This window comes from Sus scrofa, chromosome 9, assembly GCF_054392235.1.
Source record: "Sus scrofa isolate SSC_HxYL_T2T_F1_AM1 chromosome 9, Sscrofa_HxYL_maternal_Yorkshire_Landrace_v2.0, whole genome shotgun sequence".
Taxonomy (NCBI): domain Eukaryota; kingdom Metazoa; phylum Chordata; class Mammalia; order Artiodactyla; family Suidae; genus Sus; species Sus scrofa.
The window spans coordinates 138200499-138227528 of record NC_139391.1 but is presented as its reverse complement, the minus strand read 5'-3'; the positions used below and the strand labels follow the sequence as shown (position 1 = coordinate 138227528).

The following is a 27030-nucleotide window of genomic DNA, read 5'->3' as shown; positions in this document are numbered from 1 at the left end:
ATATCCAGGATTTTTTTTTAGCTCAACTGCCACTCTTTCTTCTAATTTTATAAGTACTCCACCTAAACCATCAAGGCTCCCTTAAAGTCAGCCTGTGCAAAACTGACCTCATCACTTTACCCGTGTATTGAGTGGACGATCCATGAGGCCTTAAGTCCACCAAACGATTACAACATTAACCGCCCGATGTACGTGGTCCTGTCTGCCTTTGCCCGTTAAGAGCATAGCCGAGTGGAGCGGAGGATGCTGGACAAGCTCAAGATGCCCCGCATACGCTGGGCACAGGACAGACCAGTGGTCGCGGTAAGCGCTCTAGACACAGAACCCAGTCTCCTGACTGCGTTCAGCCTTCTTCACACTATGCCAGCTGCTCCTTCCTTCCGATCAGATGCCCCGCATCCTGCTCCCCCTCTGAGGTCATCCTCCCAAACCAACTCCACTCCTCGCCTGTCTCTGCCACATGGCCCGAGTCTGAGCTACTACAGACTCTCAGGATTTCTTGGTACACGGACGGTTCTGCACGCTCACATCCTGCCAGACCCCTTGTACAAACTCCTCCCCTTTAAGAGTTGATCGGCCTTGTCCAGATAATATACAGCATCCATCCCAATACCACCACCCCAGCCCAGAACAGGCATCCTCTCTCCCACACGTAATTCAGGGCAAAGCGTGACTCTTTCCTCCTCTATATTACCTGCTCACCGCACAAGCCCACGTTGATGCCAACTTTTGCTAACTTACTAGAACAGGTATTTTTATCATTCCATTTTCTGCCTAATATCAGGGATTATATATATATTTTTTCTTTTTCTGACTGCACCTGCGGGACATGGGAGTTCCCGGGCTAAGGATGAAACTGGAGCTGCAGCTGCTGGCCTGCACCACAGCCACTGAACCACCAGATCCAAGCCATATCTGAGACCTATGCTGAAGCCACTGATTGAGGCCAGGGATCGAATCTGCATCCTCACAGATACCATATCTGGTTCTTAACCTGCTGAGCCACAAGGGGAACTCCTAATATCAGGCACTGTAAATACCTAGTAGGGTCTCACCGCATACCTAAGTTGTGGCCACATCCGTTTCTACCCTCCCTCAATATCCTTTCAAACTGAGCTGAGAAAGAGCTTCAGAATCCCTTTTGGCAACTACTCCGACGGCTATAGCCAGCCAGCCACGGCTGGCATGTGAAATGAAACTCCTTTGAGCCCCCAGCTTTGTCATTAAACAACTGCATGGACAGGTCTAGTCTGTTGGACTTTGCTGAACAGCAAGGACAATGTTCCCACATACTTTTTTTTACCCAACCCCGGGCTCCAAGGAGGGCCTCTGCCCAAGTAAGTGCTCAAATTACAAAGCACATTTTTTTTTTTTTTTTTTTTTTGCCTTTTAGGCCTGCACCTGCGGCATATGGAGGTTCCCAGGCTGGGGGTCCAATCAGAGCTGTAGCTGCCGGCCTACACCACAGCCACAACAATGCCAGATCCAAGCCTCATCTGTGACCTACACCACAGCTCACGGCAACGCCAGATCCTTAACCCACTGAGTGAGGCCAGGGATCAAACCCATAACCTCATGGATGCGAGTCAGATTCGTTAACGGCTGAGCCACGACGGGAACTTTCACACACGGTACCACATTTAATTAATTCTCACGACAACCCTGGAGGGTAGGTACGATCACACTCCCAGTTCCGCCGAGACACAGAGCCTCGGAAGAAGCAGACAGTTTGTCACTGGCCCCCGTGGGGCTCAGCTCAGAGTCTGTGTCGGGTTTTGTGGACTCCAAGTACGAATTCTGAGGATGACACACAAGGGCGCTTGAGGGTTTGTACTGGCACCGGGTCACCCTCTTGCCAGGCCGGCTGTCCTAGAAGGGCTCTCGGGCCCGCGAGCACCGAATTCTTTGCCTTCTCCGTGTTTGAATCCACTGTCGCTGGCTCTTCTTTCTTCCTGGTAATGAAGCAAAACCTGGTGGGTTAATTAATCCTGCCTGGTGCTGGGCAGGAGTAATAGGATCAAGAAGAAAGCCTTTCCCTCCTGTGCTCTCAGGGGTGCCTGGCGGGAGCCCATGAGGAGATGGAACACAGCCTTCAGTCTGTTAATTGTTCCAGAGCAAATCATCCGTCAGAAGGAAACAGGAAAAAAGAAAAAAGAAAAAAAAAGACACCGCTGAATTCAGAGTCAGAACAATAAATAACATTCAGCACTATACCCTGGAGAAAAATAAAGCTGCTGGCATTCTGCTTCTCAGGGAAAACAAAAAATGCTCAGTGTTTGTGCAGACGTGTGGAACACACAGTGTGATGCAGTGGAAATATGGCAGCCTGGGTGGACTGGTGGTCTATTTTATCCACCCAGGGCCCACCGAACCCTACCCTCCACTCAGCACCCCGGCCCCAGACAGCTAGGGAAAAATGATCCTGCAAATAGCAAATGAATTTCCTAATAGCAAATCCCTTTGGGGGAAGAGGATAGAGGGGCCAATTGCCACCACCCCACACCAGTCTCCCTGCTTCAACCCCTATGCTCCCAAATCCACCCTAAGTGGCTCCCCAGAGCCTTAAGTATAAATCTGGGCCCTCTGCAGGTTTGCTGCCACACACCTCCTGCTTAGGCAGCACCCAAAGGCCCCTGGTGCCACACTCAGGACGCGGCTCCACTCTGAACCTCGGTCTCTTCTTTCCTCTCTCCGTCAAGTGTGCCTTTTTCTCTCCTGGCTAAATCCTCCTTAGTCCTCAAGGACCATCGACTGTCACCACTGCCTCTCCTCGAGCCTGTGCTGCCAGAGCCTCTGTGACACTCTCCGTCACCCCCAAAGCGACAATCCAGTGCCGTGGTCCTGCAAACAAGACACCCGAGTCTCATCAGCCAGATCTGAGTGTATTCTGGGCTGTGTTTTGCTTCTGTGATCTTGGGTGAGTTTCTTGACTGCTGGGTGCCTCCGTTCCCCGCTTATAACATGGGGAAGAGACAGTAACAGTCCCTACTTCATAGAGCTGTGTGAGATTAAATCATTTAATACGTGCAAATTACTTAGAAACTGTGTTCGTTGTAAGCTGTTACAGCCATTAATTATGTTTCCCTGCAATCATGTCAGGTCCATCTTCCTCTCTCAGCTGTGCCTTCATTGATGGAACGGTTCCTATCTCATCTGTTCCTTTATGCCTAGCACTTAGGGAACAGTCCCCAAATACCTGCTTCCCTTGTCCTGTAATTTAAGCATCCCTCCCCACTGCTTGTCTTGCAGTACTTTCCTAAGGGAAAAGTAGTTCCCTGCCTATTGATGGCACACATGACCATGTGACTTGTTTTGGCCAATGAGGTGTGAGTGGTGCTGATGGTGGACAATTTCAAAAAGAAGCTTCAAGAAACACTAGATGACATCACCAATTCCCCTCCCCACTCTGCCATAACAACTGCATGTCCCAGGTACAGGTTGCTCCTTCACCCAAGATCTGAGAAGCTGGCACATACCTTGGACCAGGACCACAGCTGACATGCAACTAGTACGTAACAAGAAGAAGAGCCAAGTGTTCGACTGTAAAAGCCACTGAGGTTCGGGGTTTGTTCCTTAACACGAGAACCCAGCCAAAGCTGACTAATTAGTCTCAACAAAGGTTTACTGAATAAATGGATGCACTGACCAAAGAATAAATGAGTGTGTTATGGTTTGTACAGTTCCTAGCAAGAATGATGGCTCTGTGTGGACATCGCCAAACCAACTAATTGAAGCAAATGCTTTCTAAATAGTAAATGTGTTTTCTCATATTTATTTATTTATTTTAGATAACTTTTTTTCCTTTGGTCTTTTTTTTTTTTTTTTTTTTTTTTTTTTTTTTTTTTGCCTTTTCTTGAGTCGCCACCACCGCATATGGAGGTATCCAGGCTAGGGGTCCAATCGGAGCTGTAGTCCCTGGCCTACACCAGAGCCTTAACCCACTGAGCAAGGCCAGGGATCAAACCCGAAACCTCATGGTTCCTAGTCGGATTCGTTAACTACTGAGCCACAATGGCAACTCCCTGATATTTACTTTGAATATAACTCTTTGTAATTAAAAAATGAGATAATGATTCGGTAGTCATTTGGAAACTTTCAGATATCTATTCCCCAGACCCAAATGAAAGTAAAACTGGCCATGGAAAGAATAGCATTTTTCAGGCAGTTAAGGTGTGTCAAGCCCTTTACATCTGCCAGTTCAGGAGAACCTTTCAAGAGTCCTAGTAATAAACTATATTTCCAGCTATGGAAAGAGAGGCTCAGAAACCACGGTCATCAGAGAGAACGAGCGATGATCCAAATGGGAATCCAGAGTGGTCTGCGTACCAAGCCCCTTCCCTGGCCACTAAGGGATGCTGTAACCATGAACTGGTTGAAGACCACCTGAGAAAACTGGCTATCCAATAACATTCCTCCTACAACCCAATATTCTTCAGTTTTTTCCTTGGGCACAGGACCCCCAAATTCAACAGAGATCCAAGGGACACAAGCTGAAAATGCAATACCCCTGGGGGGGATCAAGCAAACAGTCATTTACTCTCAGGAAATGGATCTGTTTGATCAGATTGTTTACATATCTCAAAATTAAAATCTGCCCAAAAAAAGCAAAAATGCTAGTTTGGGTACAATGGGGAAGAGAAGAAGTGGAAACAGTAGTCTCCACCCAGGTCTTTAAACCTCAACGCTTACCAAGCAGGTAAGATTGTAAGTGAAGACGGCTGGGTGGGCTGCTGGCCCACGTGCCTGGTCTAGAGGGGACAGTGGCTGGTCTGTTCCATCCATTGCTACTCAAGGAATGCCAGGCTGCAAAGAGCTGGAAACTTGGATTTAAGTGAAGTCTCCAAATGTTTGTTTTTTTTTTTTTTTTTTTGTCTTTTTTGTTGTTGTTGTTGTTGTTGTTGCTATTTCTTGGGCCGCTCCCGCGGCATATGGAGGTTCCCAGGCTAGGGGTTGAATCGGAGCTGTAGCCACCGGCCTACGCCAGAGCCACAGCAACGCAGGATCCGAGCCGCGTCTGCCACCTACACCACAGCTCACGGCAACGCCGGATCCTTAACCCACTGAGCAAGGGCAGGGACCGAACCCGCAACCTCATGGTTCCTAGTCGGATTCGTCAACCACTGCGCCACGACGGGAACTCCCAAATGTTTAAATGTTGGCAACAAATTCAGGTTGTTTTTGCAATTCTGTATATTCTACCCCCACCCCCAGGATGTCACATGAGTTCTGACCTCTGTGTCATCACTTTGTGGCACAGAGGACACTGGAGAGAAGTGGAACCTTGGAAGGGAGGGGAGAGTCTCAGAGTCTCACTCTCAGGAGGGAGGGGAGGGCAGAGGGTGGTACCGGGCACGCCCAGAAGGTAAGTGGGAGGTCCCAGAAAACAAACTTCTTTTAGCCCAGTTGGCTTGGCGGACTTAATGGTTTTTCCCCATTTCAACACCGCCTCAAGTAAAAACAAACTCTGATAAGAAAAAGCCATTTGTTCCCAAATAAACTTCATTACTCTGCTAAATATCTTTACTGGATTTCATTTGACCCCAGTCATTTTCAATTCAATACTGCACTCGGCCAACTTAACCTTTTAAAAGGAGTTTTATTGATGGTGTGCTATGCAGGCATTAACAGTTCTCAAAAAAAATTTTTTTTCTTCAATAGAAAGAATTAAATTGCTTTGCTTAGCGATCTTAATTATCTGGAATAATTAGCTCCAGTCAATTCTCCAACAAGAGCTCTCTGGAGAAATCAGTGTTTGGGGAAAGGGATAGAATGAGGGAGCCGAGCCTGGGACAAAAGTAAGCATTTGGCAGGTTATTTGGAAATATCTAATTAACCCCGAGAGTGAGGCTGACAATCAAAGCCACTTCCTTAGTGCTTAATTATTAAAGGCAAATAAGGAAAAGTCAATATGCAGAGAGCTAGTCTATCGGGCGCTGGCAGGCAGGAGCCACTTGGAGCCAAAGTATTCAGTTAGCCCCAAATACACAGCAGGTGTATGCACACGTTCCAAGCCCTTGTTCCTTTGGGACCTTCCTCCTACCCTCTCAGTTCAGAAACTCCTAGTGGCCCATCATGACATCTCCCCAGACCACCTGTCTCCCCAGCCAAAGCTGTTCCCTCCTCTTGCGTGCTCCCTTAGCTCTTTGTATGTAAAAATCATTCCACTGTGTAGTATTAGGTGCTTGTCTGCCCCCCTAAGTTGTAGGCTTTGCAAAGCTTGAGTAAGTGCTTATTCGCCTCTGTGTCCTCAGGTTCTGGTGTATTTGGAAGAGAGTAGGTGCTTGATAGATGGGGGCTGAATGAACCTCTGGATCACCAGCTTTTTGTGCCAAGTCTGGTACACAGCAGAAACTCAGTCAATTCTTGTTTCCTTCTTCCTTTCCTCCTTTTCCCCATCTCCTCCTTCCTTCCTTCTTGCCTTGCTTTCTTTCTATTTTATCTTACTCTGGAGCCCACAATTAAAAGTATTGATCCGAGAGCCGCGGGGCCCAAACAACAGTGTTCTCCTGTGTGAGTCTGTCATTTTGACTTGTGATTGACTTTCAATAAGCCGATGCAGATCACTGGTGTGGCTGAGAAATCCCAGGGCAAGGGCAGCTTGGGGTGACCTCCATGCAGAATCCCGCTGGGAGGGAAGAGTCTTGATTTGTAGTCACTACTCTTAGGCTTGTGGTGTTTGAAACTTCAGGCAGCAAGAGAAGAGTTGAAAGAAGCCTGGGAGTTCCCGTAATGGCACAGCGGAAACGAATCCCACTAGGAACCATGAGGTTGCGGGTTCAATCCCTAGCCATGCTCAGTGGGTTAAGGATCCAGCGTTGCCACGAGCTGTGGTGTAGGTCGCAGACGTGGCTCGGATCTGGCGTTGCTGTTGGTGTGGTGTAGGCCAGCAGCTGTAGCCCCGATTAAACCCCTAGCCTGATAACCTCCATATGCTGCGGGTACAGCCCTAAAAAAAAAAAAAAAAAAAAACTGAAACAAGCCTGGAGGAGGAGGAAGAGAGGGAGAGGAAACCTCGATGACAGCCAAGGCGTCTGCTGATGTAACACTGGGTAATTTGTCAAAACCAGCTCTGTATCTGCCTTGAAGACTATGAGACTCCTGGGGGCCATGCGGAGTGTTCAATTTAGATATTTGCCCTTGAACCCAGAGCCAGGCCAGGGCTGAGGGAGAATTAACTGGGTAAGCAAAGTAGAAGTGTCTTCCCAAAGGAGGGAACACCATGAAACAAAGGCACGAGGGTGAAGCAACGTGACGAGAAGAGAAATCCAGGCCAAGCAATTTGGCTGTGCACACAACAGGGCTGCTCCGCTAGAACACGCAGAGAGCAGGGGAGATGCCAGGCTGGTGAGGTCCAGAGGAGACACCCGTAGTCTGTGATGGTTTCTGGGTTGCATGTGGCCAAGAGTGGTGACTTCCACAGCTGACCAGCTCCTTAGTTTCAGTCTCAAGGTACGATGCCTGCCGGACGTTTACCTTTACGTGCATGTCCAAACAAGCACCCTGGATTTAATACGCACAGCAGTCAAGGCTTTCTACGTCCCCATCAGCCTCCTCCTCTTCCTAGTCCCCCTCCCAGCTGCACCATCATTTTCTCAGTTGTCCACTGCAAAATCTTGGACATCATCCTTGACCCCCTCTTACCCTCCTTCTCAACCAGCGAGTCCTAAGAACTTGATCTCCTAATGCTTCTTCTCCTTTCTTAATTTTTAATTTTTCTTTTTTTTTTTTTTTTTATTTTTAGGGCTGCACGTATGGCACATGGAAGTTCCCAGGCTAGGGGTCTAATCGGAGCCACAGCCGCCAGCCTACACCACAGCCACAGCAACGCAGGATCCTTAACACCCCGAGTGAGGCCAGGGACTGAACCCACATGCTCATGGTTACTAGTCGGGTTTGTAACCCACTGATCACAATGGGAACTCCATCCTAACGCTTCTTGAATCTCTGCCTTCTTCCCCTCTCCTACATCACTGCCTTCATCTCTTACCCTGAACCACAGCCACTCAGCAAGCCCCCTTACTTCCAGCCTAGCTCACCTCAATCCCAGCCTTCCTGCCCATCACTCTTCTGCCAGGGGGTCATCACTGGATGCCTAGAGTGTATGGGATGGCATCCAAACTCCCAGACACACATACAAGGACAACTGAGATCTGACCCTGCCCACCCTTCTCGCTGGCTCTCTGCCCATGACTGTACTGCATTTTCCACTTTGGTACATCCAAGTGGCAGGGAACCCTCCAGACATTCCACACCGTCCCTCCCCTCTGCGGCTTGCTCCTTCTCTCCCCTCTTCCTGACGCTCTTGCCACCTCTCCTCATCTGGCTCTTCCTCGCCTTGCCATGTTAAGTTCTGGCATCTTCTCTTCCAGAAGAACCTCCCTCCAAAGCCCAGGCTCCCCAGTCCCCCTCCTTGTTGAGCTCCGTCAGCTCCCGAGGCAGGCTTCTGCCCTTCAACTTTTATCATTATGCCACCATTATCAGATTACACGGATCTGCCTCTCCAGGCACTGACTTCCGGGAGGACAGTTGCCACCACGTCCCATACGTCACAGTGAGTCCAGATCTTGTGGTGGTGTTTGGCACTCAGCAGTCACACATATGTTTACTGAGCTGCACTCCAAGCTATGCCCCCTGACATGGATCTTCTGGCAAAAAGAAAAGCTCAGCCTGAGCCAAAGTGTGCCTGCTTCCGTACACAGCAAAGAAAGGTCAGGGGAGCAGCTGAGCGCTGCTGAGCGCTCTGGGAAGCTGTTGTTGTGGTCGCTGTCATTGTTGTTGTTGTTGTTGTTGTTGTTAAAAGTAAATTTGAAAAGTGAAAGGAGCACTTGCTATGGAGTCCAGACCTATCCGGTTGAGATCTTCGCTTTCTCGTTATTCTCTAACGCACCTTTGAGAGAGACATTTAATCTCTTTGGGCCTTACGTGACTTGTCTGTACAATGAGGACTTATTAGCTTAAATGGAAAATAAAAAGTTTGTAAAGCCCCTAGCACAGTAGCCGGTACAAAGTTAAGTGCCCTGTAAATGTTAGTTCTCCTTGTAGATTCCATTTTTCTAGAGAAATAGGAAATCCTAGTAGCCTGAAATAGACTGACGCCGGTTATCCGAAACATAAGCTCTTTTTGTTCTTTTGCATAACTTAAAAATGTATTTATCATGGCTCACTGTACTTAGGAGTACTAGCTGGCTTTCTCCTCCTAAGGAGCTATTATATGCCAGGTACTATGCAAGATTCCTCGAGGTAGAGTGTCTCCTTGGTCCTCACGGAGCGGGGGAATGACAGTAATTAACACGAACTGAGTCCTCACTGTACATTAAGCACTGTTCTGGGTCCTCTCAAAGTATTAACTCACTCGGGCTTCACAGTGATCTTATGAGGTAGGAAGTATAATCCCCATCTTACAGATGAGGAAACTGAGCCTTGGAGCTGAAAACAATTTGCCCAAGGTACATGTTACAAAGTAACGCTGGATCCTTAACCCCCTGAGCAGGGCCAGGGATTGTATCCTCACGGATACTAGTTGGATGCATTACTGATGAACCACAACGGGAACTCCAAAGTCCACTTTCTTACGCTGTTTGGGAAAACGTGGGAACTCTGACGGGCACATGGAGGAATGAGCAAGACGAAAATGGAGGAGGAGAAAGTGCCGCAGTGGGGCAGTGGGGCAGTGGGGCAGCCGACGCCTCTGAGAGCCAGGAAAGGGAGCACACAGGAGTGAACAGACCCAGAATTATTTTGTCCGAAGAAGAGGAGGCCGGGAAGAGAAGGAAATGGCAGTATTCAGCCCAAGGGTGATAATAAAAAGAAACATACAGAGAAAGTTCAAGAGGATAGAACGAGCTTATGCTGCAGGAAACAAATGACTGGATTTTGACAGGATGAAATTGCTGTTGTGATGCAGAATAGGTATTTTTCTCCCTGCTCTACTCCACCGCCTGGGATGGCACGTAGAGAAGATTGGTTAATACAAGAGAGCATTTAGTAATTTTAGTAATTTTCTCAGGTGGAGGGCAGAAAAATCATCTCACATGGTAGGCCGTAAAAGCTATGCTGAGAAGAAGCCCATGTGGCCTGAGAAGCCTCGAGTTGGCTGTTGACTGTGATCTTCTCACACTACTGCCCCGCCCAGAACGTTCACACACCTGCTCATACACGCATATTCACACACTCATATATAGCCACAATCACAAATGCTTACGCTTGCACTCACACACACACACACAGGCCTGTCTGGACAGGACGTAGCGAAGGCTGGGAGAACGGATGGGCACTAAGGCTGAGAGACCTAACGGGGGTGCGTTTAGCCCTGAACTCCCCACACCTCAACCTTCTGCATGACTTTGTCCATATACCTCCAAATCGTCCCCATCTGGAAGGAGCCCCTTCTGACAAGTCCTATCTGCAGATCTAAATGGAGTTGCAACATTTCGGAAGAGTTCTCAGGACACTGTCCAGAATTCTCTCCTTCATTCCGTCCTCAGGAAGGAAGTGGCATAAAACCCTCAGCCTGGAGGGGCATGGTGGTCTTGGGCACAGTGTTCTCAGTATCATCCAAGGGCACCAAGGGAGCTGGGAACAGCCTCCACTGCCCAAAGGGGTCTTAGCAACCATGTTTCTGGGGCTAGTTCCTCTGGCCAGAGCTAATGAGATTAGGGGCTGAAGTCTTGACACTGACGTCATAGCTCCTAGAAGCTGAAGGTAGAACCAGAAAGGCAGAGAAGCGCTGACACAGAATCCTACTGACTGTGAGACTTCCAAGCGAGGGACCACACATTGAGTGCTGAGGGTCCTGGCTCTCTCTGCTTCCCACCCCAGCTGAGACTTGTAGGTTGAGTGCTCCCTTAGATTTCAAGAGATACCACAGCCAACTCCCTGTGACCATCTAAAGCTAGCTAGCTTTGATTTCTTTTACTTGCCAACAAAAACACACACACCATTCTAATCCCATTCCAACACCCACTCCTGCCCACGCCTCCAGCAGCAGTGATCTTTTCAATCTCAGCACACCCACCCACACGCTTTCAATGGCTTTATTGTCTTCTTTGTATCATTTCTCTCTCGCCTTTAGTACTAGACCATGAGCACCTTGAAGGTGGAAGCTATTTCTTTCATCTTTATCATTTTCAAGCCCACACGCACAGTGCCTGCACACAATAGTTCTGGATAAGCATCTGTTGACCAAGTGAAAGAATGCATGACTGAACATGTGACTGAATAAATAAACAAGCTCTAGGGCTGCTAAGTATTTCTTCTGTTTTTCTCAAGGAATTCATAAGAGTGACCCCAGAGTCTAAACATCCCCAGATGTAAATCAATTCATCTTATTCCATTTTATTGATTCGTTGACAAACAACCATGTGCCGGACACAGCAGATACAGAGATGAGCAAGATGTGGTCTCTGCTTACGAATCTGTGGAGCAGCCCAAATCCACCGGGCTGTGGAGCAGGTGGGGGTGTAAATGAGGCCAAGGAGCACAGCTCCCCACCCCAGGACACAACCCTGCACACCCCACTGGGGGAGCAGTAGAAGGGGGGGAGCCACATGTTGCCCTTTCACCCCAATCTTGCAACAAGACCATATTAAAAGCCATTTTTCAAGGCTGAGCAAGATGTTTATGACCTGATAGGCGACGGCTGGCAAACTCATTTCATCATAAATACCACAGCAGATAATATACTTCAGGATAAATGATGCATCTGCCTATGCCGGGATGCTCGGAGTGAGGGATGCTCTCCCAATATGGGCTTCTTAAAGATAAACAAATTATGGGCTGTAATTACCCGACACTTGATTTTCTTTTTTATGTGCTTTTCTTCACCCTAATCACACTCAGGGTGGGAAGATGGAAGCTACGACTGGCACTTAAAGAGGGGAAGAAAAAGGGTCTGTTCCCTCATGGTGAGGCGGATGTCAGATAAATGCCTAAAGAAGGAGCTGCCATTTCCTTGGCTCTGGGAGGAAGGGAAAGACTCAGCAAGCAGGAAGATGCACAGAGAGCGGAGAAATCGAAGATGCCTAAGACAATTTCTCTGTCTCCCTCTGACACATACACATCCCTCTCTCTCTCTCTCTCTCTCTCTCTCTCTCTCTCACTCACACACACACACACACACACACACACACACACACACACAATGCAGATAAAGTTCTCCAGCTCCAAACTGCCTCCCCTGCAGAGCATAGGTTCAGATTCACTCATTCTCTCGCCTGCTGTGACTCCTGAACTTGACCCCTCCTCTCCTTTCTAGGTGCAGTCTTTCCTGTATCCCCTCCAAAAGTTTGCTTAACATTCAATTTTTTTTTTCTTCTTTTTAGGGCTGCACCTACAGCGTATGGAGTTTCCCAGGCTAGGGGTCGAATCAGAGCAGCAGTTGTAGGCCACAGCCATAGCAACACGGGATCCAAGCCACATCTTCGACCTACCCCATGGCTCATGGCAACGCGGAATCCTTAACCCACTGAGCGAGGCCGGGGATCGAACCCGCATCCTCACGGATCCTAGTTGGGTTTGTTAACCGCTGAGCCACAAAGGGAACTCCTGCTTAACCTTCAACTTTAAAATCACTTCAAATCCTTCACCTCCCAACAGACTCCTGACTGCTTTCATCAATTATTCCACCAAAATGTTTCCTCTATGGTTTCTGGGCATGCTGTTAAAATTCATACTTGAAAATGATAGCTCACCTTACAAAACAGACCACATCTATTGGGTTCATATCTTGTCCTGAGAGGTCAGAGAAATATTTCAAGGTGGGAAGGAAGTATGTCATTTAAAAGTAAATCAGGGGAGTTTCCCACTGTGGCTCAGTGGAAATGAACCCGACTAGTATTCATAAAGAGGTGGGTTTGATCTCTGGCCTCGCTCAGTGGGTTAGGAATCCGGCATTGCCATGTGCAGATGTGGCTTGGATCCTGAGTTGCCATGGCTAAGGTGTAGGCCGGCAGCTGCAGCTCTGATTTGACCCCCTAGCCTGGGAACTTCCATATGCCGCAAGTGCGGCCTAAAAAGCAAAAATAATAATGATAATAATTAAATCAGTCAACACACAAGAGGATCATGGTGTGATGCGGGAGAATCACCTCTGGTTTGGACGCCAGAAACTCTGGGTTCAATTAGGATCTTCGCCATTTCTTGTGTAAGTGCTAACTCCTCACTTCAGGTCGATTTTCACTTAAAATGGGAATCACCCATCTGGTAGGCTGCTTTGAGGCTCAGATACAACAATAGTTTCCAAAGTCCCTGTCACCTTCTGGGTGTTCTCTAACTATTAGTTCATCCCAGCTTCCGAGGTCTGGGTGACAAGGGCTACAAAACGCGCAGCATCCTGCGCCGTGCTGCTAAAGGTCTCCTCCCGTGAACGACCATCTCCGGAGGCAGGAAAGGCAGAAGTGGTTTCCTTAATTTATTGATGAGGACACTGGAGCACAGAGAGGTTAAGAGACTTGCCCAGGGCCACGTGGAGATTTAAAACCCAGATTCTTGAGTCTTTCTGAAGAAGGCATATTCACTTGGGAAGATCAGGTCAAAGGAGGTTCCCTCATGAAATCTTTACAAACCCTGACACTTCCGAGCAGAGCAGCAGCCCACACAGCTGGTGAGGGGGGAGTCCTGCAAAGGAGAGCTTGGCAAAGAGAAAAATCCAGCTGATACCTGATGCCAGGAATGCGATGGATGGGGTTAATGGTTTGGATCTTAACAAAATGAGCTGGGGATGGGAGAGAGGAGTATGTTGGAATCTAGTGGTAAATGTGTTAGTTTCCTAGGGCTGATGTAACAAATTACTGTAAACGGGTGGCTTAAAACAATATACCCTCCCACAGTTCTGGAGGCTAGAACTCTGCAATCAGGAGGTCAGCAAGGCCATGTTCTATTTGAAGGAAGAACCCTTCCTTGCTCCGCCCTCTATTTGAAGGCTCGAAGGAAGAACCCTTCCTTGCTCCGCCCTGGCTTCTGGATATTGCCAGCAATCCCTGGCATCCTTGGCTTGGAGATACATCATTTCTCTGCCTCCATCGTCACCTGGCTTCTCCCTGGGCTTGTCTGTCTCTGAGTTTCTCTTCTCCTTAGCAGGACAGCATCCTGTGGGATTAAGGGCCCGGCCTACTCCAGTATGGTTGCATCTTAACTGAGTTCGTCTATAACACACTTATTTCCAAACAAATTCACCTTCTGAGGTTCTAGGTGGGACATGAATTTGGGACGGGGTGGTCACTATTCAGAGCAGTTCCAGAAGGAGAGGAGGGCCAGGCAGAGAAGGGATTATGAGAGGCCCGCGGAGAAAACGGGAGAGAAGGGGGTGGGGGAGGGGAGATGGAAGCGGGGGGTGGGGGGGAGAAGAGAGGAGGAGAGGGGAGGAGGGGGAGCAGGAGCGGGAGGGGACCAGGACTAGGGGGTGGTGTGAGGGGAGGGGAGGCAAGAGGAAGCGAAGCTGGAGGAGAAAACACTAAAGAGACAAAAGATGAGGTGGGAAAGGCAGAGAAAAAGAACCAGGAGCTCCTGCCCACAAAGTGTGAGAAACAGAGGGGAACACTTTCTCTCCCTCTCCTTCTTTTTTTTTTGTCTTTTTTAGGGCCGCATCCGCAGCACACAGAAGTTCCCAGGCTAGGGGCTGAATCAGAGCTGTAGCCGCCGGCCTACACCACGGTCACAGCAACTCGGGATCCAAGCTGCGTCTCGACCTACAGCACAGCTCACGGCAACGCCGGATCCTTAACCCACGGAGCAGGGCCAGGGATCAAGTCTGCGTCCTCACGGATGCCAGTCAGGTTCATTTCCGCTGAGCCTCGATGGGATTTCTTTTAATTTTTTAAAAAATGTCTTTATTAAAGTATAGTTGATTTACAGTGTTGGAGAGGAATATTTCCGTGTTTAAAGAATTACCCCTAAATCTGCACCTTCTCTCTGACCGTATGTCCAGTGAGCAGCCCTAAGCTGTTCATGCGGCCTCAGCTGCACCGTGGAGAGTGATCCGAGCATTCTCTTTGGGGTCACTAAAGGACCCCTGGAAGAGAGAGCAGCCAGGTGGGCTCTGGGCTCCCTGATCCCTTTTACATTCTCAGCCACTCCCGTGACTCTGGCTCCAGGGGCTTCCAGTTTTGTTTTTTTCACGGAATGAATTTTATTACATTTATAGTTGTATAAACATCATTACAACCCAATTTTATAGCATTTCCATCCCAAGGGCTTCCAGTTTTCAAGGCAAGAACCTGGATAATGGTCAAAAAAATCTTTTTTTCCAAAAGCCAATTCCAGGGTGGTCTCCTGTTCATTCAGTTCCTACTGAGAAGTCATGAGCCACCCAGGAGATGTGATGACACTTTCTTAAGGAGCTCTGGCTCCTGGTCTCTGGCAAGCTGCCAGGCATCCCTCTGTACCTATTATTCATCCACACTGCTATTTTTCAGACCCCATATCCTGATTTCTGATATTTTCCAACTTCCTGGAATTTCCCAAAGGGAGACAGTCACTTCAGCATCAGCCAAAACAGACACCAGGCAAGAAGGATCATAAATTAACAACAGGAAGGTGGACTTGGGTCTGCCAGGGGACCACTGGTATGTGGATGTGCACACGAGTGTGTCTGTGTGTTTGTGTGTGTGTGTGTATTGTGTGTGGTTTTGCGTGTGTGCGCGCACACGCGCACGTGATGGCTATCGTGCAGACTCTCACAGAGAAAGAGGTGGAAGCAGAGGAAGCCCATCAATAGAGACCTAACAGTTTCCAAGCTTTGGGGCTCTAGAACCCGCTATCATCACACAATGCTCGTAATGGGAATTCGTATAGAACAGGCAGACTTTATAAACTAGAGTCTTCTCTTGCTTTTGTCTTCTCTTGCCAGACTGAAATTGAGGTTGGCTTTCAGGGTAGCAGTTCTCATTCCTTCCCCATCACAGAGAGCTCCACTTTAAAACAGATGAGCCATAAGCTTGCAGGTCTCCCCAAGGAAGTCTCCCAGCAGCCTGACTTGGCTGGCAGCGTGAATGGGGAGACGCAAGCCGACTCAGTGCCACCTTTGGCCGCTGAGCCATTCCTTTGGAGTAGCAAACAAAAAGAGCCATCTCCTCGCACTTTCTGCATTTCTGAAGCTTCTGAGCTTCTGGAATTCTCATCTTCTTCCTTCCCACAGCAGCAAATGTCATAAAGTATACACACCCATTCCAGGAACAACCACAGAAAAGGCAGAAGGCTAGGAGACATTTATCTGAGTTGGCTACTCAGTGCAGTTGATGTCATACTTGTTACAGTGGCTACCATTCATTTTTCCATGCCCTTACTTACTCTTTCATTATTTTTCTTTCCCACACTTAACACTGGACTATGCTAAGCACTGGAGGCACCAGGATGAAAAAACAAAACAAAACTTAGTCCCTAATTTTGATTCAGTGTTGGAACAATCAAGAAAAAAGAACCCTGGAAGCTGAGGTCTAGGGGGTCATAAATTAGAGGGATGGGTGCTTCTACCCAAGGGCCCATGAGGCTCGGGACGGCTCTGGGCGAAATCACACAAAACTGTTCGGAGTCCCTCCTCTGCCAGACCCCTAGCCCTCCCCGGGTCACCTACTACGACTTAACTCCTTCTCGCGAGCTGTAGCATTTCCACCAGTTCATGGTTCACACAGCTCAAGTCTCAAGCAGCTTAAGAAAAACCTAGAAAGGACTGGAAGCTTGGACATCTGAGCAAGGAAGTGGTTACTCCTGGTATCCTGACACAAAGGAGACTGATGATCTCAGGGTTCCAGGCTGAAAGAGAAAAAGCAGACGGCCCATGCACGTGAAACAGTAAGGTAAAACTGACATGGGTGCGAGCAGAATTAAATAAAGCCTGGGATGACACTGCGTGCCTGGAGTTTTCCCGCCGGGGTGTCCTTCAAAGTAAGAAATACCAGCCCTGTAGATTCTGACTTCCAACGCCTTTCTGTCTTTCACACGGAGATGTTCCCTGCAGCATCTTACCAGCCACGCTCTTACTTGAACACAGCGGAGACGAACTCCGTGGGCTTGTGGAGTTTGTGTGTTTTCTCGCCTACCTACTCCCTCCCTCCTCTTGCCCTGTTCCTCGGGGGAGGAAATGGCAAGGCTCCCCCGCAGCGGGCCTCTGGGCGGGCTCCGCCAGTGGCACCCCCAGTGGTACCCGGAGGAAGGGAGACATCAGGCTGTTTTTTCTGTTCTTGCTTTGCCTCAGGCCAGATCTCTGACGCTGGCTGCATCTCCTTAGCGCCACCTCCCACCAGACAGGCTGATTCAAGCTTACCTGTTCAGCCCAGCCTCTGGGATCCGAAAGCCAGCCACCTCCCACCGTGACTCCAGTCCTAGGAGTGGCAGCAACGTCTGCAACCCTTCATCTTCAGGCTGCCTCATCGCTCCTTGTTGGTCTCTTTGGCTTTTCATTACCCTGTGTTTTGGTCCTGATATTAACTTTCTCCCACTGAAAAGCCTGGAGTAGTTTCTGTTTTCCTATCTGAAATTGGATCTCTTTCTGATTGGTCTGAGTAGAAAACCAAATTATTAGAAGGATGTTGGGCCATTTGCAGAACTGCCAGGAATGAGAGATGGTTTAGAGCAGGACCCAGAACCACAGAAGCACTGCGACGCGTCCTCAACGGTTACCTCTGGAGCTAATGCCGCAAGCCCAGCACCACTGGCAACAGACACCAGCTCTACCCTCTGCTGCCTTGGAAACTAGCTCCCCGATAAAGTCCAAGTGGTTTCATCGGATTGACTGAGCACATCCCATTCTAGCCATAGGAGACTGAAAACTGAGTATCTGGCCTTCATAGCAGAGTCGAGATCTGCTTCTCAGTAAGTCTTTGGAGTTAAGACTTCTCAAATATGAGAAAGGAGATAATATGTGGGAGAGCCAAAGGGGGGGATATTTATGACAGGAATAAGACCAAGATTTGAAGGCCGAGTAGCAAGGTCAGCATGTAAAGAGAGTCTAGCGTGATTGGGTTGATGGCGGTCGGAAGACTAGAACTCCTTGTGGGAGCCTTTGTCTGTGGGCATGATCATGGGGCCTTCACATTAACACTGGACAGTCAGCATTTACAACCATATGTCACTGCCTCAGCACCAACCCTTTTATTCCTGTGAGGGCAGCCCTACTCATCCCCTCAGCTTCCGGCATCCCTTCCGTGGGAAGTGGGCACCTGTGGTTGACATATGCTGCTTCCAGCTTCCTGTCAAAGAACCTCTCTCTTCATTTCTTAAGATTTTATCCATCTCTATTTGGCAGGAGAGCAGATTTCATTATGGTCATTATCCATATGGACAAGCAGCCAAGATTTAATGTCTGTTGGTAAATAATTGCTTTCCTAACTAATAGCTCTTGATGGCCATCTAGAGGGAAGCGAGACCTTCTTATCCACCTGATTCCATCTGCTGACACTCAACACACACAAAAGCCAAGACCTGGAAGCCCACACACCCCTCGGACAGCCTTTCGAGCACCCGTAACCGGGATGGGGAAATGGAAGACTAACCCTCCACCCTCACAATCCAATCCACACTTCTCCTCCTCCACAGAGCCCCTCCCGATTCCAGCACGTGTGCTGTTTTCCTTCCCCTGACTTCCTACCGCGTCACATTACACCACTTAACATGGGACCGTGTCCTACTCTGGACTGCTGGTCATCTATTTTGCTTGCGTGCTTCTTGTTGATCTAGCAAGATTGCAGGCTCTCCAAGAGAGGATCAGGTGTGAGATTCCCTGTGATGAATCAGGGAGGCTGACAGAGGGACAGACTTAGGATCGGCTCAAGAAACTCACACTGGAGTGAGACGGGGGCAGAGGACACTGACTACAGAGGCAGAGTCTGGAGGCAGCTTCCCTCCAAGGTAGAGCTGAAGTGCAGTGTTCAAGGCTGTTGTCACCGCAGACGTGGTTCAGGTCAGTCACTGAAGGGAGATCCACTTATGGGGAGAGAGGACAAAAGACAGAGCATAGGGCGAAGAACACAAGTATCAGTCGGTATTCAGGACTCAGGCAGCCGGAGGCAGTCACCATCCGAGGAATGTCTATTGCCAGTCGGCCCTAAGCACTGGGGCGGGGTGAAATCCACCAGTCCTGTGCATCTAGGGAGAGACAAGACAGGACCTCCAAGCCACCAGGGTGGAACTCGAGTCAAGTAACCCGCTGTAGATAGGTGGGACTTGTAGGCAGAAGAGCCATCGAAATTCCAAATTGAGGTCGTTCAGACAGAAGACAGACCTGACTTCAGAGGCTGACCTTGCCCAGCTGACTTCAGGGGCTGACCTCGCAGCTCCTCTGTCCTCCTTCTGTACCGCAGACGGGACTTCTCCAAGTTTGAGAGCTGGCTCGCTCTCTCTCTTGATGTAAGCTCTGTGGCCAGTTCTTCTCTTTGTAACTGGTCCCAGATATCTGCCTAACCCTGTGAATTAACCCTTGATGCCCGAGGTTGCACTGTCAAAGACTCCAACTGCATTCCCCTTAGACTCAAGTCTGCAGTGGCAGAGGCTGTAGAAATCGTATCTTGGTTGGCACTTTTTAACCCCACAGTAACTGGAATTACGTTAAGTGCATTCTTGAGGCCCATCTGTTCCAACACAGCAAACCAACTCAGCTCCCTGAAGTGCACATGGGGGGGATGTGGAAAATTCCCTGCCAATAATGTCAGGCCAGATTCAGAATCCATCTAAGCCTCCCAGTTACCCTCTCTGTCACTCCCTCCTTGACCCTTCTCTTAAGATCAAGGAGAGCTGGGTATCTATCTACCACTTACAAGCCTGGGACCATGGATAAGTTAATCAACCTCTCCCAAAGAAGGAGATAATAAATCCTGTGGCTAAGAGGCCTCTGCCCCCATCACTGAGGGCCAATGGGCCAGCCTGCTCTTCCTCTTACCTTGCACATCAAACAGTAGGATCTGAGAACTGGTACTCAATGCACACTCAGTGACTTGAACACTTGACTGTGACGAAGGACATCAAGTTGTCAGCAAGGTCCCGTTTATAGCAAGTGGGAGGACCACCAGCAGACTGCTTCTGGGTACCAGGGATGCCAGCATTCGGTATTTGTGGGAAGCGCTAGTAGAATGTGGATTGCCAGACCATTTGCAAGGGTAGACACAAACTCTCTTGAAGGATGAATCACCATATAAATATGTAACATCATAGCAGCATTAAGGCATGAGTCATGCTCAAAGGATGGATGAAAGAATGGGGAAGGGAGCATCAAGGAGGCAGAATAATGTAGGAGCAAGAATCTTTCTGCTCAGGCTACTGGCCCACACTCTATTTCAAGGTTTTAGTATGTTTTTAATCATTTTGCTATTAATTGCACAAACCAAGAGCAAGTGCCTGGTGGAAGAAAGCAATGATTCAAGCATGAGAGTCATTTTCCTATTGATTTCCTTTCTCTTCATTTCCTCTTGACCTCAGTAGAGAAGGCATAAGTCTTACTATTCAAAGAAACCACATCTCAGGTCTTGCTCATGGACTTTAAAAAAGTGCTTAATATTTTCTTCTTATGTCCCAGGGAACTATGTTTCAGGGGTTTAATCAACTTTACAGCCCCTAAATATTTAGGATTTATGGGAAGCATTTAAACGCAGTGGGAAAAAAAAAATAAAAACAGAGGGTCCTAAATTTAGGGTAAATTTCTATTCTCGTTATGGGTGTTAATTTATGATTCAACAATGATTTCAAGGCTTTTCTTCAGATCCTCTGAGGCTTGTATTTTCTTATTAGTCAACCTGATTTTATTCTCAGTGTCAAATGAATCACACATTCAATCACCCAGAGCATAACGTCCACTGCCCCACACACAGAACCAGAGTCTTAGACTACAGAATTATGACCCGCCCCTGGGAAGAAGACCATGGTAGGCTTGTAGCATCTCATTCCCCCTGGTGATGAAAATGCCTCATCCTTCAAAAGACAGATTCTTGCAGGAGACCATGCTACTGGGAGTTAAGCCTCGAGGCCAGAGTGTCTGAGCTGCTCTAAGTAAGGCTCCTGGCTACCACAATATCACAAGGAGTTCTTCCAAAGCAATAAAGTGGTTTCCAGAAGCACTGATCTAATGCTCACTAAAGTGACTTTAATTTCTCGGTCTCTGTGGTCATGAATCCTTTGCTTCTGCTTCCAAGGGGGGAAAGGAGCTGTGATTTGGAGCTGGAGTGATTTGAATATATATATACAGTCTTTTTAGGGCTGCACCCTCAGCATATAGAGGATCCCAGGTTAGGGTCCGAATCAGAGCTATCGCCACCGGCCTACACCACAGCTGCAGCAACACCAGATCCGAGCCATATCTGTGACCTATATCACAGCTCAGGGCAACACTGGATCCTTAACCCACTGAGCGAGGCCAGGGATGGAACCTGCGTCCTCATGAATGCTAGTCAAATTCGTTTCCGCTGAGCCACGAGGGAACTCCCTAAAGCCTGCTCTTTAGTAATCGAGTGTCCTCACCCGCAGGTGAGAGATAAGAAGGGGGCTAGAACTGATCGGGGAGATGGGACTCAGTGCAGGATGTGGATGGCCGGGAAAATCTTGACTCCCCCACCTGATCGTCACTACTCCAGCCTGAGTCTACAGACACTCTGAAACACCTCTGCAGCTGTCATCTAAAGCATGGCAGTCTCAGGAGTTCCTGGAGTCTCAGGAGTTCCAGGAGCTCTGATGGCAGAATCAGAGATACAGCTGCCGATCTATGCCACAGCCACAGCAACGAAGGATCTGAGCCGCACCTGACCTACACCACAGCTCAGAGCAATGCCAGATCCTTAAGCCACTGAGGGAAGCCAGGGATCAAACCCACATGGGATACTAGTCAGGTTTGTAACCCGCTAGTGAAGTCTGAGCCACCCGATGTGGAGATTTCTGATCAGGCAAAGAGAGAAGAAAGTTTTCCAAAGCATATTTAAAAGACAGTACCTTAGCCCAAGGAACGAGAGAGAGAATTCTAGAACATCAACTAGCTGGATAAAGCAACTATTTTAGGCAGAATCATTCAGTGGTATGGCTCCAATCTGTTATTTAGGCTGAAAGATCCTATAAAAAAGAAAGAAACAACACTGATTCGGTACCTACTATGTGCCACACCCTATGATCGGATTTCCTCACATTTGATTTTATCCTATAAACAACATACCAAAATATTGTCTGATTTTTACAAAACAGAAACTGAAACTTAGAGATTAAGAGGATTAAGCCACACTCCTCAGCTAGTGAAGTGCAGAGCTAGAAAGCAAACCCAGGTCTATACTCTCCCTCAATTCAGGGGCATTTTACCCCAGCACTTCTGCCCTGGTCAGCATCTGCCTCTGGAAGACACGTGCATTGATGCTGATACATCCCTTCCCGGGCAGCAGCTGGTGATGGCGAGTGTGGTACACCTGCCTTCATCCTCTTTCTCTCTTCCAGCCCTTAACGGCACTTGGTACCTCACTGAAAAGAAAAGATTGAGCTGGCCACACTGGTTCTCGCCCCAGGCCCATCCGGGGGAGAGATGACTAGCACACTGCCCTCTCACCACCTTGGAACAAGGCACTTCCCACTCCCAGAGACCCCAGAATCTCTCTGGAGCCCCATGTGCTCTTGACGCCGCTGAGCTGCTCCTTGGAGGTGAGGCTGCCGAAGAGGAGGCGCCGAACCGGGACCCCAGTGGAAGTCCCCGCTAGACTGCTGCTGCTCCAGCTTAACTCCTCAGGAAAGCAAAGCCAGTAACTGTCCATCCTCCTTCCCTTCTAGGAGAGAACCTTGCAGAGAGCAGAGACTCTTCTTAGCTCGCAATAGCTCTGCTTCTTGTTGTTGTTGTTGTTCATTTATTTTCTTTTAGACTCAATGAATTTTATTATATTTATAGTTGTACAGCCGTCATCACAACCCAATTTTACAACTAGTTCTGCTTCTTATGATGAGCATGATCCACTGAGGTGCAAAGAAACTGCTAAGGCTAAGCTGCCGTTGAAATGCTTGAACGCTTGAGAAGCAGGAAAAAAAAGCCACTTGATGCTTTTAAGAAACCACTATTAGTCACACAGCCTCAGATAAGCCCAGGGAGACCCCAGTAAAGACAGATGATTCCGTTTGCAGCCCCCATGGTCCTTGGTTCATTGATTTATGATTCAAAGACTGGCGCCGGTGGCTCAGCCTCTTCCTCATCCTGATCAACATCCATCTAACCCACTGACTTCGAGACCTGCCGGTGGAAGAGCTGCCAGCCGTCGCGCACAGCAGTGCCAGGAAGACATCCTCTTCTCTCCCTCTCTCCGTCACTTAGCTTCTCTGGAAGAACATGGTTCATGCCACAGACTCGTGACGCACACGGCGGCCAGGAATAAAAACCTACCTTCTTCAGGAGTTCCCATCGTGGCGCAGTGGTTAACGAGTCCGACTAGGAACCATGAGGTTGCGGGTTCGGTCCCTGCCCTTGCTCAGTGGGTTAACGATCCGGCGTTGCCATGAGCTGTGGTGTAGGTCGCAGACGCGGCTCGGACCCCGCGTTGCTGTGGCTCTGGCGTAGGCCAGTGGCTACAGCTCCGATTAGACCCCTAGCCTGGGAACCTCCATATGCCGCGGGAGAGGCCCAAGAAATAGCAACAACTACAACAAAAGACAAAAAAAAAAAGAAAAAAAAAAAAACCTACCTTCTTCAAATCCAATCCAATCTGTCCCTCTCAGGCTGAGCTGGGGGGCGGGCGTGGGCCAAAGGAGCTAAAGGTGAGATGCAGAGCTGGTACAACAGGGGAGAAAGCAAAGTGTGGGGTCCCTCAGAAGATACGCTCAAGTCCTACCCCTGCCGATACCTGTGAACGTGACCTTCTTTGGGAACTGGGTCTTCATAGTTGAGCTCACACTAGGTTAGCGGGTGAGCCTTAACCCAGTGACTGGTGTTCTTGGAAGGAAAGGAAGATTTGGAGACACAGGGACAAGCACAAGAGGTCGATGGAGGCAGAACTTGGAATAACGCGGCTACAAAACAAGAAATGCCAAGGAATGCCGGCAACCCCCCAAAGCCAGGAAAAATCAGGGAAGGATTTGACCATAGGGTCTTCAGAGAAAGTCTGGCCCTGTGAACACTTTAATTTCAGACTTCCAGCTTCCAGAACGAGGAGAAAATAAACATCTGTTGTTTTAAGCCACTCAGTTTGTAGCGATTTGCTATGGCAGCGCCAGGAAACTAATATACACACCATAGGGGTAAGATGGCAAAGTGACATTGAAAAAGCAAATCATGAAAGAAGAAATGCAAATACAATTTCCAAATGTAAACAATGCTCAACCTCAATGGTAACGAAAGAAATACGGCTGAAAACAAGGATACACTCTTTTTATGTTTCAAATGGCAAAGACTAAAAAGAATTACAATGCCTGGAGTCAGCCAGAGAGAGGAATGACATCTATACGCTGCTATGGGGAATAAGCGGGAACAAATCTTCCAGAGAGAAACATGGTACTATATATCAGAAGCTGTAAAATCATCGTATTCAAGGAAATAATTAGGTAGGTGTGCAAAGATCTATGCAGAATACTATTTTCATCAAAGCATTGTTTATAAGAGCAACATAAAAAGGGAAAGAAATTTAAACTCCAAACAATGGGGAATTGTTAAATAATTTATGTTATGCTCACATGATAAAATTATTATGAAGCCATTAAAAAGGATGATGTTGATATATATATATTTTTTTTACCAGTCCTCATTTTGTTAGGTGTTGATTCTCAATTAGGCTATAAAATGATTCAGGGATGCGAGGCAAAGCAGGTCATGGTCAGGGAGGCGCAAGTACCCTCCACACTTCGCTGGTATCTGCGTGCGGCTCACGTCTGAGCTCCTTCTGAGAAGGACGGTCAGCAGGCCGTCAAAATCCCAGCAAACTCCCTTTCATTACCCCGACATACCTGCTGTAATACCAGCAGCAACCTCTTTGAGGCGCTCCACCAGGGTCTCTGGGGGTGAAATCTTGCATCTTAGCCTGCAGGGGGCTCCCGCTGTTCCTCCATCCGGGCATTTCACCTGCGCGGCAACAGCTGCCGCCATCTTGGCGGCCTGGGGCCTGCGCTCCACGTCGACCCACGTTCCTCAACGAGGAGGCTGCCAAGTGCGAAAAGCACAAAATAATCAGATACAATTGTGTGTGTGTGTGTGTGTGTGTGTTCAGAGACAGAGAAGGATACTTGGGACATATACACTAGGTTCATTGGCTGCCAGCCTCATGAATCATTTGTTTTCTCACTGTTCTAATTTTTCAAAAATGAAAATAAAGATCGACTACAAAGGAAGGAAATGGATGTGAGCGCCTTCTCTCCGTGTCGCCGGAGGGCAGCGTCGGGGCACAGCCGTCCCGCAACCCCGTTGCTGGGACTCCCTGCTCCTCTCAACTGCGGCGCTCTCCCTGGGAAACCCAGGCCGGCGGCACCGCGGGCGCTTTCGCACGCGGCAGCCCAGCTCCCTGGGGAAGCGTCCACTTTGCCCCCGCGGGGGGAGCCCCGGGAAGGAAGGGCCTCGGGCCCACGTGCGTCTCCAGGGCCCCGCGCTGAGCCCCACCCGCCCAGGCTGGTTGGATGGGCTCTCACCTCGGCTAGACCTCAGCCGGACTCGGCAATCGGGAGCAGTCAGCCTCCTCACTTTCCGGAGAAGGACACGAAAGGCCCAGAAAACCCAAAGGACTTGTCGGAGGCTACGTCAGAGGGGAAGCCGGACCTCCTGACGCCGAGACAGGTGTTGCCACTACATCCCAGGGCCTTTCCCGGAAGTAACCTTCCTCTGGGCCTGGGCCCAGCCCCGCCCACCCCGGCCCCAGCCCCGCCCACCCCCAAGCCCCGCCCACAACGGCCCCAGCCCCGCCCACCCCGCTTCTTTCTTCTCTTCCCCCCCCCCCCCCCCGCGTAGTTTAAGAGGAAACTGAGCGTTCCCCTCAGAACCTCCAGCGAGTCTGGTCCCCGACCCACCGGAGCCCTCCCTCCCACCTACCCGTCCCTCAGGCCCTTTGGCCCAGTCCCGGCTCTGCCCTTTGCACACCCCCGTCCCCGCCGCCGCCCCAGCCCTGGCCCACCTCAGCCGGTCCCTTCCAGCGTCCTTCGCCGCAGCCTCCACCCCAGTCAACTCCCAGGCCCAGCCTCCCACATCCAGGGGCCCGGAGAGAGTGGACTGCGTCCGGAGGGAGCCTCGGGCTCACCGTCCACCTCCCAATCCCGTGTCCCCCCAAATGCCTCCCCCAGATCTGGCGAGCGCTCAGCCTCCCCACCGGCCACAGCTCCCCCGTGTCTGCTTCGGCCCGACGGTGGCTGCTCCTGACCCCTCAGGTGCCACCGACGTCCCCCTGGGAGGCCCCCTTGCGCGGCGGTCCGGCCCCGAGGCAAGGCGGACCCCAGCCGGCCCGGCCCCTGTCCCCGGGGAGGGCCTGCTCGGCGCCTCCCGCACCCCAGGAGGCGTCATTTCCGTCTGCGGAGACGTGAGGGCTTCGGGTCTCAGAAGGCTCGGCGGGGCTCGGCTCAAGCCCGGTCCTACCCCCGCGGAGAGAAGCGGTCAGGGCTGACCCAGGAGCAGGGCCGAAAGCAAGCGCGATGGAGACGGAGTGGCGCTGGGACTGGGGTGTCTCCACCCGACCTCCGCAAAACCAAGTTCCTCGGGGGTCCTGGGGCGGAAGGGGGCTGCACCGACAGGGCTGAGCACGCTGCTGACGTCCGCCAGAGCAGCTCCACGCTTTACTTCTCTTCTGGACGTCAGACACCTTCAGACTGTATTTCAAAAATGGACACCAACGGGAGTTCCCGCTGTGGCGCAGCGGATGAAGAACCTGGCTGCAGTGGCTCGGCGCGCTGCAGAGGCATGGGTTTGATCCCTGGCATGGCACAGTGGGTTACAGGATCCAGCATTGCCACAGCTGCAACATAGGTGGCAATCCCTGGCCGGGGAACTTCCGTGTGATGCGGGGTGGGTCCATTAAAAAAAAAAATGGGCACCATTGTTAAAATCAAGGTTTAAAGAAACCACACTGAGCTGGGGCACCGAGGACTGAATGTAAGGACCAAGGTGGAGGGTCAGATTTCATGACC

General features: G+C 49.6%; 1 long non-coding RNA gene across 2 annotated transcripts in view; it reads right to left on the bottom strand.

The window, feature by feature from the left end:
• Positions 1-25729, bottom strand: part of LOC102159171 (uncharacterized) — a 134991-nt gene extending 109262 nt beyond the window's left edge. For both annotated transcript variants that reach the window (XR_014816873.1, XR_002336078.2), the window contains exons 1-2: positions 25549-25729; positions 24874-25066 (exon numbers count right to left, since the gene is read on the bottom strand). This is a non-coding gene — a long non-coding RNA (uncharacterized LOC102159171). The remainder of the gene's footprint in view (positions 1-24873; positions 25067-25548) is intronic.
• Between the last annotated feature and the right edge of the window lie 1301 nt (positions 25730-27030).